General features: G+C 35.8%; 1 long non-coding RNA gene across 3 annotated transcripts in view; it reads right to left on the reverse strand.

The window, feature by feature from the left end:
- The window catches only part of LOC129058678 (uncharacterized), a 120,267-nt gene extending 108,258 nt beyond the window's left edge, over positions 1–12,009 (reverse strand). For all 3 annotated transcript variants that reach the window (XR_008523957.2, XR_008523958.2, XR_008523956.2), the window contains exons 1-3: positions 11,897–12,009; positions 10,842–11,220; positions 9,873–10,096 (exon numbers count right to left, since the gene is read on the reverse strand). This is a non-coding gene — a long non-coding RNA (uncharacterized LOC129058678). The remainder of the gene's footprint in view (positions 1–9,872; positions 10,097–10,841; positions 11,221–11,896) is intronic.
- Positions 12,010–12,536: the final 527 nt, after the last annotated feature.

Here is a 12,536-nt window from a genome sequence, read left to right on the forward strand (position 1 = left end):
AAATTAGTTCTACTCAAACTATTCTGAAAAATAGAGGAGAAGGGAATATTTTCAAACTCATACTATGAGTTTGGTATTATCCTGACAAAAACCAGACAAAGACACATTAAAAAAAGAAAACTACAGGCAAATATTTTTTGATTAATACTGATGCAAAAATTATTAACAAAATTCTAGCAAAATGAGTTCAACAATAGAAAGATTAGAAAGATCATTTATCATGACCAAAGGGGATTTATCCCTGAGAGGCAAGGATGGTTCAACACATGCAGATCAATCAAGGTGATACATCATATCAACAGAATGAAGAATGGAAACCAAATGATCATTTCAAATGATGTTGAAAAAGCATTTAATGAAATTCAACATTCCTTTATGATAAAAACCCTCAAAAATCTGGGAAGAGAAGGTACATACCTAAAGGTAATAAAAGCCATATGTGATAGACCCATAGCTAGTATCATACTGAATGGGGAAAAACCAAAAGCCTTTCCTCTAAAACCTGGAACATGACAAGACAAGGATGCTATCACAACTATCATTCAATCTAGTACTGGAAGTCCTAGCTAGAGCAATTGGATCAGAGAAAAGTATAAAGGGCATCCAAGCTGAAAAGGAAGAAGTCAAATTATTCTTGTTTGAAGATTTGATTTTATATTTTGAAGAACCTAAAGAATCCACAAGAAAACTATTAGAACTGATATACAGATTCGGTAAAGTTGCACAATGCAAAATCAACATGTGAAAATGAGTTTCATTTCTATATGCCAGCAGTGAACAATGTGCAAAAGAAATTTTAAAAGTAATACCATTTTCAAAAGCCACACATAAAATTAAACACTTACAAATTAACTTAACCTAAGAAGTGAAAGAGCTCTATAATGAAAACTATTAAACACTGATGAAAGAAATTGAAGAAGACACCAAAAACTATTTCATGTTCATGGATTGGAAGAATCAATATTGTTAAAATGACTGTACTACCAAAGGAATCTAATCTATACATTCAATGCAATGTCTACCAAAATACCAATGGGATTCTTCACAGAAATAGAAATAACAATCCTAAAATTTATATGGAATCACAAAAGATGCAGAATAGCCAAAGCTATCCAGAGCAAAAAGATCAAAACTAGGGGAATAACATTCCCTGACTTCAAGTTATACAACAGAGTAACCACAACAGCATGGTACTGGTATAACAGACACATACATCAATGGAACAGAATAGAGAAACCAGAAGCAAATTCACATGCCTAGAGTGAACTCATTTTTGACCAAGGTGCTGAGAACATACAATGGGGAAAAGACAGTCTTTCCACAAAATGGTGCTGGAAAAACTGTATATCCATGTGCAAAAGAATGAAATGAGACCCCATCTCTCACCATATACCAAAGTCAAATAAAAATTAATTAAAAACTTAAATCTAAGACCTCAAACTATGAAATTACCACAATAAAGCATTGGAGAAACTCTCCAGGACATCAGTCTGGACAATAATTTATTGAACAATATCCTACAAGCACAGGCAACCAAAGCAAAAATGGACAAAGGGGGTTACATGAAGTTTTAAAGCATCTGCACAGCAAAGGATACAATCAACATAACGAAGAGAAATCCCACAGAATGGGAGAAAATATTTGCAAACTACCCATCTAACAAGGTGTGGGGTCTGTCCCACAGATCCTGACCCAATGACAGATGAAAGATGTACACTGACACAGATATTTTGCCTGTCTGTTTGTTTGCCTCCATCTCTTTCTTGCTTCCCCTCTTTTCCTCTTGGTTGTCTGGGATGAGCTCCCTCTGGGCTGCCAGAGTGCCCAGGCTGGGTGCTGCAGGATCCCACGGCGAGTACCAGTGAAAGGTGAAGCTGGCTGGGCTTCTGGGACTGGTGGGGACTTGGAGAACTTTTCTGTCCAGCTAAAGGTTTGTAAATGCACCAATCAGCACTCTGTCAAAACAGACCAATCAGCTCTCTGTAAAACGGACCAATCAGCTCTCTGTAAAATGGACCAATAGCAGGATGTGGGTAGGGCCAGATAAGGCAATAAAAGCAGGCCACCCAGCCAGCAGCAGCAACCTGCTTGGGTCCCCTTCCACGCTGTGGAAGCTTTGTTCTTTTACTCTTCACAATAAATCTTGCAGCTGCTCACTCTTTGGGTCTGCACCGCCTTTATGAGCTGTAACACTCACTACAAAGGTCTGCAGCTTCACTCCTAAAGCCAGTGAGACCGCAAACCCACCAGAAGGAACAAACAATTCCAGACACGCTGCCTTTAAGAGCTATAACACTCACCGCAAAGGTCTGCAGCTTCATTCCTGAAGTCAGCGAGACCACAAACCCACCAGAAGGAATAAACTACAGACACATCTCAACATCTAAAGGAACAAACTCCAGACACACCATCTTTAAGAACTATAACACTCACCATGAGTGTCCGCAGCTTCATTCTTGAAGTCAGCAAGACCAAGAACCCACCAATGCCGGACACACAATCACTATGGAGAACAGTTTGGCAGTTTCTCAGAAAAGTAAAAATTGAACTGCCATATGATCCAGCAATCTCACTGATGGATATATATCCATAAGACATACCCAAAAGAAAGGAAATCAGTATATCAAAGAGATAGCTGCACTCTTATGTTTGTTGCAGCACTATTTAAAATAGCTGATTTAGAAGCAATCTAAGTGTTCATCAACAGATGAACAGATTAAAAAAATGTAGTACATATACACAACAGAGTACTATTCAGCCATAAAAAAAGAATGAAATCCAGTCATTTGCAACACCATGGGTGGAACCTGGAGATCATTATGTTAAGTGAAATAAGCCAGGCACAGAAAAACGCATTGCATGTTCTCACTTATTTTGGGGATCTAACAATTAAAACAACTGAACTCATGGACATAGAGAGTAGAAGGATGGTTACCAGAGGATGGGAAGGTTAGCTGGGGGCTGTGAGGGAAGTGAGTTGGTTAAGACGTACAAAAATTAGAAAGAATGAATAAGAACTAATATTTGATAGCACAACAGGATGCCTATAGTCAACAATAACTGGAGCATACATTTTAAAATAAAGATTGTAACTGGATTGTTTGTAACTCAAAGGATAAATGCTTTGAGGGGATGGATTCCCCATTCTCCATGATGTGATTATTTTACATGCATGCCTGTATCAAAACATCTCAAGTATTCCAGAGATATATGCATCTACTATGTACCCACAAAATTTTTTAAAAACAAACAAACAAATAGGAAAACGGGATGTCAAACTATCTCTCTTGCAGATTATATGATCCTATATCTAGGAAATCCCATAGTCTCTGCCCAAAGACTCATGGAACTGATAAACAACTTCAGTAAAGTTTCAGGACACAAAATCAGTGTACAAAAATCAGTAGCATTTCTATGCACCAATAATGGCTAGCTGACAGCCAAAAGAAGAATACAACCCCATTCACAATGGCCACAAAATGCATAAAATACCTAGGAATACAGCTAACCAGGGAGAGGAAATATCTCTTCAATGAGAATTACAAAACACTGCTGAATGAAATCAGAGATGACATAAACAAATGGAAAAGCATTCTATGATGATTGCTTGGAAGAATCAGTGATGTATGTTAAAATGTCATACTGCCCAGAGCAATTCACAGAGTCAATGCTATTCTTAGAAAATTACCAATGTCATTTTTCACAGAATCAGAAAATACAACTATTCTAAAATTCATATGGAATAAAAAAAAAGCCTGAATAGCCAAATCAATCCTAAGCAAAGGAACAAAGCTGAAGGCATCACATTGCCCAACTTCAAACTATACTACAAGGCTACAGTAACCAAAACAGCATGGCACTGGTACAAAAACAGACACATAGACTAAAGGATCAAATTAGAGAACCCAGAAATAAAGCCAGACACCTGTAAATTGATTTTTCCCAAAGTTAATCATCTGTGAATTCTCAATCTTAGTTCATAAAATTGGGTTAACACATGCTGACATTCATTTTTTTAAAAATTTCTATCTCCATGTTAGCTTTTTCCAGAAGTTTTATAACAATAACTGTACAAGTCTTTTCCCTTTTTTGTTTCTATTCAGTGCATGTGTTAAAGAAAATAGCAATGAAGTATTTTAGCATAACTATATAAACAGGGGTGGGAAAATAAACATTTCTCACAATTGAACTAGAATTCACAGTCCAAATAAGCAGTAATGTACAAAGTTCATTGAGAGTTTTTTGTCAGTGACTATCTGAAAGGTCAATGCTTCAGCAGAGTAACTAATCATCTAATATTTGTTGATATTGAACAATGTGCACTGAGGATATAAAAACCTACTTGTGAATATTTATGTAGAGCTTATCAAAAAATTATCTTGGTGCTTAACACCTAAGTGGTTTTAGGTACTAAAAACGTAAAAAATACAAATCAAAAAAGATAGAAATGATATTAAAAACATATCACTATTTCAATGTAAGTTTGTAGCAAAATCTGAAGTTACACTAAGCCATTCAGAACATTCCTGATTAATGACTAATCACCATTTTAGAATACTATGAAACACAGAGTTAAGTACAAAGAGAATGACATGATATAATGCCAGACAGCTATTAACAGATTTAGTTTCTTGCTTAAATTTCACATAGAAAATCATAGTAAGATATTGGAGATAAGGTGAAACTAAGACCACTAAACAAAAGTCTTATTCATTAAGACTAACAATAGAATGAATAAAAATTTTAATGACTAATTAGATTGACTTATCATCTAAAGAAAGAGTGAAAAAACGTTAATAAACAGTAATAAATACACATACAATGTTTGTATTAGCATTTTTGTTTTGAATTAGCAGGAAACAATTAGCACCATCGTCTGGATTTTTGCAATAGCCTTCTATCTCATCTTCCTGCTTTAGTAGCCACTAGTCTTTGAATCTGTTGTAAGCCTTTTAAATCTAAGAGATCACATCACTTCTCCACTTAAAAATTTCTGGCCACGGTAAAAGGCAAGGTCTTCCATACCCCTTAGGATCTGGCTTCTGGCCCTTCTGTGACCCAATCTTTACTACTTTACTCCTTCCCCCTCTGTATCAGCAACATTGGCCATAGCCAGTCCACAAACACTGCACCACATTCCTGCCTGGGGCCTGTGCACTTGCTATTCCTTTATCTAAAAAGACTTTTGGCAAATAAGTAGAAATTTTAAAACACCTTTATTTAATATTTAGGAGATAGCTGGTACATAACCAAGGCCAAGTCTTGAAGAAAAAAGAGACAGGCATTTATAAAACCTAGAGTTCTATTATTAAGATGCTTACATTCTATTGGGTAAAATAGGAAAATTAATACACAAATTAAGGTTTTGTGATAATTGCCCCAAGAGAAGCTTATACAGTGCTATATGGCATAATTATAAGTAATCCTGCCTTAGGGTAAGTGAAGAATGTATAAAGGGGTTAGGAGACAGCTTTAGACATAGAGAGGATAAACAGACATTTGCTCTGCAAAGAAGAGGGAAAAACGTATTCCTGGCCGACATCTTAGGCTGATTCAAGCATGAAAGAAAGAGCATAGCATAAGTGGGCCAAGCAGAAAGTTCTATATGGGGAAATTGTTGAGTGGGTATGAGAGAGTGGTAAGAGAGTACATCAGGTTATGAAGGAGATTGAACTTTCTCCTGTAACACTGAGAAGCTATCTAAATGAAAGCACCAGAAGCCACTCTTCAAGGAGTGGAGGATTTGTGTGTAAGGCGTGATACAAGAAAGAACCTGAAAACTCCTTGCAAATTTTGGAAGATTCTAGGTAAAATACTGATGTGAATGTCATAAGGAAGCCCAGGGTCACGATTAATAGTTCCTTTGCTTTTGCACAGAGTTGGCTGCAAGGCAAGTTGGAAAAACAAAACAACCTCCAGAGTGTGTTATGTCCCCTCTTGGGAATCACAGAGGGAAGAAAAGGAAGTACAGAGGGAATTACAAGTCAATTAAAATAATATAGGCCAAAGTAAACTATTTAACCCAGTGGGCTTGGGGGCCCTGAAGAAAACTCAGTCCCTTAACTTTTATAAATGCTCCAAAAAAAGTGACTGACTTTTACCTTAAGCATGAAGTTTTGCTTTTTTTCTGTCTCATATACACACTGGTAACCAGTATGGAAACTAAACTCTTTTAGAAAAGAAATCCTATAAATTAAATGGCCAAATAAAGTTACATAATCAGACAATTAAGATACATTTTGTTCTGACTTAAAACCCATTTTAAGTCAACTGCTCAAAATTGTTAAATCATTTTAGTGTCATTCATTAAGATATGCTCTCTAAATCAGAAAAAAGGCAGTAATGAAATACCAGATAATCAATAAATCTCTATTGTTTTGATACTATTTCCAGAATAGAATCCTTATTTCCAGAATAAGATTGTTTTTTCTTTTTCTTGGTGCCTCTAGAAAACAAAATTAAAGGATCATAATAATGTCCTATTTTATGTTATCAAATTTCTTCTTAACATTCTTTTATTGACTTAAATTTGTTTAATCATCACAAAAAATCGTATGAGGTGGTTTTATCAGGTCTGTTTTACAGAGGAGGAAAATTTGATTTAGAGGTCATTGATATTGTATTTGAAAGATCATTTTCTGATGACTAAAGTCATTTTATTTTACTGTAGGGTCAAAAAAATACATTTCCCCTTTGTCCTATGTGATTGAGATCCATCATTAGCTCAGATTGAGTTACAGATGTTTAAATGACTTTCTCAGCCACAAAACTGGTAGAAAGAAGCATCTAGATGCAAATTCATGTCTTTTGAGTCTAAACCTGCTATTTTTCTCTTGTATCATGTCCTAGAGACAGCCAAATTAACTACTAATGCAAGCCAACCCCATTGTCAATGATTGAATGTACTTATTATTGACACTTTAACCATTCATATTCTATAGAACGTGTGTATGTATGATTATTTTAAAAGCTGATTTTTTAAAATCTCATTAATTCATGTGGCTTAAATTAAATCATCTGGTATCTAGATGCTAGTCAGGACCGAGCTTTACCTTTTGTATACCTGGAAAGATAATTTTTCTTCAAGCTGTTAAAATATAGAAGGTAAATTAAGTAAGAATTTTCTATCTTATGGTCCAAATAGAGTGCTATGTTCTCAGAAATCTAATTTCTGCTCTTCTACTGTAGTCAAGGCAATGTTGTCCAGGAAATCTTGAGTAATTCCTTCTATCTGACTTCTCTCAGAATTCCTACAGCACAAAATAGAATTAGAAACCATTTTGTATTTTTAGCTAGTTGTGTTTTATAAATAAATTGTCAAACAGAATTTCAGCTCTTGGAGACAATAATGATGTGTTTGTTTTCTCCAGAATTCTCCACACACCCTAGACAATTAACTGGACATGAAGTTGTCATTTGTGACATGTTTGTTGAGTTCTCCGCAAATGCAAGTTCTCAGCAGATGCAGGAGAGGTCAGTTGATCAATGATGCAAGTTATAAATTAGCCATTTAGTAAAAAAAAAACAAAAAACAAACAAACAAAAAAAAAACATAGAGAACTTGTACAGCTTTCAAACTGCAGAAGTTATTTTATTTTATTGTAAAGTAATAAAACCACATTTCCTTATCATAATGTGTGATTCAGACTTATTACTAATTCAGATTGGCCTTGAAACTAATTAGTAAATTTTATTATATTTTTATTTTTTTTCTAACATATTTACAGCCAAAATCTAAAAAGGGTTCTGTTTGTTTTTTTAAGATTCATTTAAACTATTCTGTGCACATCACTGAACTCAACATCTCGTAATTCTTATAACTATTATGGTGGATACAATTGGCTTCTTTTATGAAGAATTAAAAATAAAGAGTTATCCTGCTGAAATAAAGACTCGAAACTCTGGAAAGTGTTCTGTCATTGCTTCCCATTTCACTTCATATCTTTACATTGTGGTGATTAGGTTGTTTGAAAACTTTCAAATTAGCATAAAGAAACCAGAACACTGTGTTCTGTCAGAAACACTTATAATGTCTCTCTGATTTAAATTGTACAACATAAGGGCAGAAATAGAGGCTTTTTTTGTCTCCTGAATAAAATATAACTCAGGCACCAAATAATATATAATAAAAGTAATAACAGCGCTTCCTCATCTCCCGTTAGTGTTTGAAACAACATCAAGGAGACAGTGTCTTGGGAATTTCTTTTTAATGTTCCTTTGTCCTGAAACATATTGTGCTCTTTCCGTTAGAACATTTTATGTATATTTCTGTTCAATTTGAGAAAATTCTATTATAGTATTTCCAAAGTAAGAAACCACTTGGGAAATATGACCTTTAGGTAGATAGGCTTATTTGTCTTCCAAAATCTTTTTGTTCCCCCTTTACAAAAAGTGCTACATAAAACTAAAGGAAAAAAAAAAATGTACATCTGTTTTCAGACCTCTGGCAGTATTCCTCCTGCTGCACACAACTTCAGACTTATCTCGGGAGAATAATGCTTCTGTTACTATTGTTGTATAACAAATTAATCCCAAATTTAATGGTATAGATTAACAATTTTTTAACGCTTATGGTTCCTGTGGGAATGGGGCAGGGCACAGTGGGGATAGCTTATTTTTGCTCCATATATATCTGGGGCTATGAAGAATTGAAGGCGAGGTTGTTGGGATGGCTGAGAACTGAAATCACCTAAAGGTTCATTCTCTCAATATATTAGTACCTGAGCTAGGATGACTTCAAGACTGTAACTGTCAACAAGAGCAACTACAGAAGGTCTCTCCATGTGGCTTGATTTGCTCATCACATGCCCACCACAGTTAGGGCTAGATCTCTAACCGGGTGACTCATAGTTCCAAGTGATAGGGTCCCAGGAAAGAAAAAGTGAAAGCTGCTTAGCTCTTTCCAACTCAGCCTCAGAAATCACACAGCATCACTTCTGTTGTATTCTGCTGGTCAAAGAGATCCAAGGACCACCCAGATTCAAGGAGAAGGGATCAGACCCTACCTCTTGATGCCTGCCCACATTGTAGAAGAGCATGTACAACAGAAGATATGGTTGCAACAGATATGGTTGTGGCAATTTTTGGCAAATAAAATCTGCCATAAAGGAATTGAGTCTTCTTTGTCTGTCTCCGCTCTCTGCACCAAACAAGTAGTTCTTATTTGATGAAGAGATCTTGCCTAGCTGGGTTGCCTTTTTATTTCCCCTATCAATTAGCACTTACACATTTAGTGCTCAACAAAAGTTTACTGAACCTGAATTTAAATTAATTATTAATTAATTAATTAATTTGTTTATTAAATTAATTTTACTGAATCTGAATTTAAATTTTCAGTGAAATCCCAGGAAAAAAAATCCATTTAATGTCACAAAAGATGATATTTTCTGTGACATTAATGAGAGTGAATATTAATGTTCCAGTCATCTCAGGTACAGTCATCAAACTGCACTAAATCCATGTATCCTTGCTAAAAGGCAGTGTTGCCTAGCACAGACTGAGATGAAACATGTTTATTGTTCACTTCGTAGGACACCATCTATAAAGGCATGTCCTTGAGCAAGTTATTCAAATTCACTGAGCTAGGTTTCCTCAGAAAACACTGCTGACTCCAAGGAGCAGGAATAAATACCTCAGCAGAGCCAGCTTGGAAAAATCATGTCAAAAATCAGAGAAGAAATGGGTACAATAAATGCCAACCAGAAGTGCCAATAAAGAGGTAATCTTTTTATAATTTGTCCACTCAGAAGGGATATCTTTTGTGATTTGCACAAAAACACTACATGTGCTAATGAAGGCCCTTATGGCAGGCATAAGAAAACAAACAAGCAAGCACCAATATAAATATGGCTTTTAGATACACCAGCGCCTACCTCATTTTTCCTCCATTTTGTCAGTCCAAAGAGCCAAGGACGTCTGTATGTAGTAAAATTCTACACATCTTCAGTGCCAGACTTGGGCTTTAATTACAGTGGGGCTTCCGATCTTTATTATCAACAGTCACTGCCTTCTGCTGTGCTAGAATGTTGATTTTTAGAAGTTCATCAAAGTGTTCTCTTAGGTGTAAAAATGTAACATCCATCTTGCAATTTGTTTTCTGAAAACCAGGAGATGAATGTGACTAAAGGTCCAACAACTTTCAACAAATGAGTTGAAGTATCTGATTCTTCATAGTGAATTTGCCTTTTTAAGTCAGAGCAACATTTTTAATAGATGTTTACATTCTGTAGATGGAAACTTGATACTTCCTGTAATTGACAGAATACGTTGCCCTGTCCAGTCGACATCACAGTCGATGTTTAGAGGCAGCTGGCTTTGATTATTTGACTCACACCAATATTAAAAACCAAACTCAATCAGAATTCAAAATGAGTCCTTTTGGTGCCCATTAGAGAGCAGCAGTGCAGCTAGAAATCATCACCTAATGGAACAAAAAGCATTCTACATCTTAGACTTATTACTTAATTGTCTCAAGTGTATCTTAAAAGAACTGAGGGTTTGCTCAAAAAGAATAACAAGTGGCCATTTTCCAAGGAACAGCTGGCACATAGATACACACATGCAAACAGAAATTGCTTTGGCTCTATATAAGGAGCTTGCTGACAGAACTTTGCTGTGTAGTATTTCCTCCCCATGCAACAGCAGACATCTCCACCTAAAACTTATCTTGCTAAAACTTCTAATATGCAAACTAACACTAAATTAACTCAAGTTAGCTCGAGTCAGCAGAAATACAATCTTTTACTTTCTATGCCTGAAATAAAAATATACTTTTCATAAGAATCAACGTACGTTCTCTTTTGCCATAGGAGTTACAATTGGGAAGGCAAACTTTCACTGACCTTCACTTTAAGCTCTCCACCAAACTGTTTCCTTTAGAGGCATATTTACATTTCAGCATCTGACCTTTGTCCCTGGTGTCTGGAAGCTTTGTCTATGTCACATACATAGTCCATTTATCAAGACATGATTTTTTGGGCTACATGTACTTTAGCTCTCTCTTCTTCCTCTCTCAAAATTAAGTTTTTGATCACCTGATCATCTGCTTAATAATTAATAGCTGTTAGTTCATCTTACTGTCTCCCACAGGTCATCAGGGAAATAAAGGCAGAGAGATGTTTCTGATGTCACAATGCTTCACCAAGGTTTGTAGTTGGGCCTCTGTTCCTTTCTTCTGTGATCTAGGAAACAGGAACTTCCACTCCTTCTTTCCCTATTTGTCTTGGTAGAGGGACAAATCAGGGTAAAGTATCCTTTCTCTGTCCCAAATTCTACTTTACCACTCCTTATCTAGATCATAACACACTGAACCTCAAGGGAGATTTAAGCTGTTCTTAACTAAAATATTTCAGCAAGAATCATAAGCCTGTAGTGTTGGATGGAGGAGGGTCATGGCTCTGGTTTAGCCAATAAAGTCCATTGAGCCCCACAGTGGCCAAGTCTGATTCCTTATGCCATGTGTCCTTCCTCATTTTATAACTTATTTGTTTCCTCCCTCTCCAAAATTTTACCCCCTGAAGTCCTTCCCAGTCTTTTTTTCTTGTGATGCACCACCCTTTCCCACAGGATAGTGAACATCCATCCTCAGTGCAGGCTTGGAACTTGCAAATGCATTTTCCACCTTAAATACTTTCCAGATGTCCATACTTCTCCTCTTCCCCCCAGGAATGAGCTCTGAGTTGGAGGAGATGGAAGAAGAAATATGGTGTTGTGCTTTCACTCAGGCCATGGCTGATTTTTTTGTACAGTGTCTGAAATCAAATACAGTTCAACACCATGGGGATAAATTTCTCCAAAGGAGCACCTTTAGTTTTAAATTAAATTTGTGTTTTTCTATTACTAATGTCCTTAACCTTATTCCTTACAAAATAAAACTCTGGGCTTGTTATATACTTACCGAGCTTGAATCTTATTACAAAATAATTCCAGATTTAATAAAAAGCTTCTTTCTGAACCATCCAGACAAGTGGTCCACACTCAGAATATCTCTCTGGTCCACAAGGTATCTTGCATTTACTAGAAAAGCAGGGAAAGAGAGTTGCAGAAAGAATTTTAAGTCCCTGAAGGAGTACTTCCATCTCTTCCCAGATACATATTGGTACTATAGAATTTATAAGATTTTAAGGCCAGTTGTAATTATTTAATTCTCAGTATATTTTACATCTCTTCTGTTGGGCTTCTACTTCTGCTAAGGTGGTGAAAAATCTCATTGCTTAGATAATTCAGCACCATCTCCTAAACTCATAGTAACTGTGGAAATCCTTATAATAGAAGCAGCCCAACAAATAGAGGAACCTTGAATATATTTTTCTAAATGGTCTGCCAAGGAAAGATTGGAGGAGTTTCTAGGATTGGTTTATAAGTATATATATATAATCAAATGCATAATGATATAACTATAGAGTCTCCCTTAATTCTAAATGTAGTGTATTTTCTGCTTTTACTGGACACATTTAAAGGTACAAGAAGAATAAGTGTCAGGTAACAAAGTTGCTACGTGTGCATATTTAACGTCTCAGAATTTGACTCTGTGCTCT

The sequence above is a fragment of the Pongo abelii genome, chromosome 2 (assembly GCF_028885655.2).
Source record: "Pongo abelii isolate AG06213 chromosome 2, NHGRI_mPonAbe1-v2.0_pri, whole genome shotgun sequence".
Classification (NCBI taxonomy): domain Eukaryota; kingdom Metazoa; phylum Chordata; class Mammalia; order Primates; family Hominidae; genus Pongo; species Pongo abelii.